The following is a 4,379-nucleotide window of genomic DNA, read 5'->3' on the forward strand; positions in this document are numbered from 1 at the left end:
CCTTGGAATGCATTACTAAAACCCATACAACTGAGATTCCCACCAAGAACAAATTTCCAAAGCTGGAAATGGCTTTGGAGGCCCCTTCCATCCAGCTTGCCTAAATCAACTACAGATCCCTGGACAGAAAAGTGGATAGTGCCTCCACTCCAACCTCTGGAAAAATACCCAAAGATTGTGACTTAATGAGCACAGTGCAGCAGCTCTTTGTTTGACAAGAATAACACATTGTTCTTTTCCTTTTCAGGTAATCCTTCCCCCAACAGGATGATCTCATATTTTGTAGTACATTGTAGAAATTCATGATAGCAGAGGCAAGATTAAATAAAATATAAAAAGCATTACAGACAAAGAGACAGAGTGTGCCAAGTATAAGCATATTTGTCCTATTTTAGGTTGACAGCCCTCCGGGCATCCACAGGCCAGGCCTGGCCACAGTTGCCCATTTCCAAACTGCACGTGACCTAAAAATGCACATACTCCCATCCCCAACTGTGTCACCCACATACCTTAGCCTTAGTCCTGGTGCCCATTCTCAGTCACTAGTGTCCAGATGCAAGTTGCCAGGACCTGACTATGTGCTCCAATACAGAATGTTTTCTGGTAATAAGCAAGCTATAGGATGTTTGGCCTTGGCTATAGAATGTATTATCTCAGCTTTGTGCCAGATACAGGATGTTTTCCTGGCATAAGCCATCTTAGTAGGTTTGGCCCTCACTGGCTGTTATCTCCAGGATGCTGCTGCAACTTCAAAGCTTTCCTGTTCCTATCCCCTTCTCTGGTCTCCAGCCCTCCCCCCCCCCCCAATAATTACCCTCCCTGCTTGAGAACAATTCATTCTTCTCTATCCTGTGGGGGATCAGCCTGTCTACTTCAGTGGACATTAAATCTTGCTTTCTTCTATATGATTTGTGTCTGTGTGGTTTTCTGGGATGGTGCTTACAGGCATGAATAGAAACTACAGTATTTTTCATAATGTTAGGATTGAGGGTCATGGGATGTAATGGTTTAGGTAATTATGGTAGTTTTAGACATATGGCCTGGAAATCTAGGATTTAGGGCAAATTGAAACTGATTTCAAGAATTATGAGTAAAACCAAACACTCATGCCTGTAATCCTAGCTACTTAGGAGGCTGAGATCTGAGGACTGCAGTTCAAAACCAGCCTGGGCAGGAAAGTCCATGAGACTCATCTCCGATTAACCATCAGAAAATGGGAAGTGGTGCTGTGGCTCAAGTGGTAGGTGGGCCCTTTGACCTTTGATCCCTGATCCTTGATCTTTGTCCTTTGACCCTTGATCTTTGATCCCAGCCAATGGTTGACACTGACCGTTGAGCTTTGCCTTTTGACCCTTAGCCTCTGACTCACAACCTTTGACTCCTGTCATTTAAGCCTTGACCCCTGACCTTTGAATTTTTTTCATATATTTTTATTGTAATTAATAGAAGGGTTACATGATATTTGCCAGATAGATGGTGCATTAATTCACATACATTGATACCCTTTCACATGTCTTGGTCCCCATTTCCCTCCTCCCACCCCCACCCCTCATCTTGTTTTCCCCCGTTCCCTATCCAATTTCAAATAACCAAATACAAATATATCTGATATATCAGGTAACAAAGTGAGATAGTGTAACAATATGAGATAACCAAGGGACAGCAAAAGTGATGAGAGATAACATAGTACCTTAAGAACAATAATCATTCATTATATGGCTTATGTTTACATCATATTTTAAATGACAAGTTTAACAAACAAGTGTTCAAGGAGGGAATCTCTAATTACAATCACTGGGACTTAGTATTTAGAACTTAGTCAAAATTAGGCTAAGGGTTTGTATGTCATAGAAACATATTAATTTATGAAATAAAACATTATGTCTATAGAGTCATAGGTTTTTATGTCTATATAGTTATGTTTGTATTTCCATTAACATGTCCATAGCTTTGGGTATGCAGTTATTGAGTCCTCGCTCTTGTACTCTTTGGATTTAATAACCACATATTAAGGATACCATGCGCCTTTTGTTCCTTAGGTCTTGACTTGTCTCACTCAACATGATTCGCTCTAGATTCATCCACTTCCCTGCGAATGCCATTATTTTATCTTGTCTGTTGGCTATGTAGAATTCCATTGTGTATATATACCACATTTTCTGTATCCATTCATCTGCAGTAGGGCATCTGGATTGTTTCCATCGCCTGGCTATTGTGAACAGTGCAGAGATGAACATAACTGAGCAGGTGTCTTTATAATATCCTGGGTCACGCTGTTCAGGATAGATGCTCAGAAGTGGTATGGCGGGATCGTAGGGAAGGTCTATTTTCAGTTCTTTAAGGAACCTCCACACTGCTTTCCAGAGTGGCTGAACTAGTCTACATTCCCACCAGCAGTGTAGTAGGGTTCCTTTTTCTCCACAACCCCGCCAGCAACTGTAATTGTCTGAGTTCAAAATCTTGGCCATTTTTGTTGGGGTAAGGTGGTATCTTAGGGTTGTTTTTATTTGCATTTCTTTTATGACCATAGATGATGAACATTTTCTCATATGCTTTTCTGCCATTTTAAACTCTTCTTCTGATAGGTCTCTCTTTAGTTCCCTTGCTCATTTAGTGCATGGTTTATTGGGTTTTCGGAGGATTAGTTTCTTGAGTTCCCTGTAGATACTAGATATTAAGCATTTGTCAGATGTATTATTGATAAATATCTTTTCCCAGTTGGTTGGCTGTCTCTCTACTTTTGCAACTATGTTTTTATCTGTACAGAAACTTTTTATTTTTAGGTAGTCCCATTTATTGAGTCTCGCCAATCTGTTGTGACCCTGGGATTCTGTTCAGGAATCTTTTGCCTGTGCCTATGAGTTCCAGTGTCTCTCCTTGACCCCTGACCTTTGAATTTTGACTTTCAACAACCTGATTTCTGACCTTTAACCCTTGCCCTTTGACCATCCAACCCTTGAACTTTGTCCCTTGACCCTTGATCTTCAACATTTGACCCTGACCTCCAAGCTTTGAACTTTGCCTTTTGGACCCTGCCATTTGATCTTTGACCCTTGAGGTTTCTCCCTTTACCCTTGACCTTTGACTCCTGACCCCTAACCCCTCCCTTTGACCCCTCCATTTGAATTTTCCCTTTGCCCCTTGACCCCCAACCTTTGAACTATGCCCTTGACCTGACCTTTGACCCCTTGATATTTGACCTTTGGCCCAACCTTTGAACTTTGCCTTTTGACTTGACCCCGACCTTTGTATGAGCTACAAGTACTTGGCTGAGAGACTTTTTAAAATTATTATTGTAACTAGGTTACAGTTAGGGCATAGGACCAATATGGCAGTACTGTTCATTAACAAGCATGACAATTTCATTTATATATTTAGGAACTGAAGGAATTAAAACTGCATATGTCTGTGTGCACAGTGGATTTGCATGAACTAACTTGGGTCAAGAATTCATTTTTCACATATTCTCCATATGGCCTCTGCTACACATGGAGGATCCTGTTGATATTTTATTTCTCTTAGTGTCAATTTCATCTTAAACTGTGTCTAGCAGCCTGAATTGCTTAGATAATATTGGTCTTTCTCACCCAGCGCCAGTGGTCATGCCCATAATCCTAGCTACTCAGGAGGCTGAGATCTGAGGACTGCAGTTTCAAGCCAGCCAGAGAAGGAAAGTCTGTGGCACTCCCATGTCCTGTTAACCAACCCCCCATAAAAAGCTGGAAGTGGTTCAAGTGGTAAAGTGCTAGCCTTGAGCCAAAAAGGTCAGGGACAGCGACCCCCCCCCCATGATGGTGTAAATATTCCATTGAAAATTTTATTTTAGATTCTAGCTATTGATTGCAACAGGAAAGCTCCTTTTACTTCATTGCTATATTTATACATGCTCACATTTGTCCCAATTCGAAATGTCCCAAATACAGTTTTATTTTTTTAGTTAGTTAATGACAGGGTCTTGCTAGGTAGCTCATGCTGACCGTGAACTCTCTGGCCCCTGCCTTAAATTTCTGGATTATTGGGATTACAGGTGTGAACCACCATATATGTAACTATAATTAAATTTTTTTGCCAGTCCAGGGGCTTTAACTCAGGGCTTGAACACTGTCCTTGGGCTTTCTCAAGGCTAGTGCTCTACCACTTCAGCCACAGTGCCACTTCTGGCTTTTTCTGTGTTTGTGTACCAAGGAATTGAACCCAAAGCTTCATGCGTGTTAGGCAAGCATTCTGCCACTAGGTCAAATTCCCGGCCTATAATTTTATTTATTTTAATTTTTTTTTTTTTGCCAGTCCTGGGGCTTGTCCTGGCTGCTGTCATTGAGCTTTGTCAAGGCTAGCGTATTACATTTGAGCCACAGCTCCACTTCAGCTCCAGTCCTGGC

The sequence above is a fragment of the Megascapheus bottae genome, chromosome 1, assembly GCF_031878675.1.
Source record: "Megascapheus bottae isolate mThoBot1 chromosome 1, mThoBot2.hap1, whole genome shotgun sequence".
Classification (NCBI taxonomy): domain Eukaryota; kingdom Metazoa; phylum Chordata; class Mammalia; order Rodentia; family Geomyidae; genus Megascapheus; species Megascapheus bottae.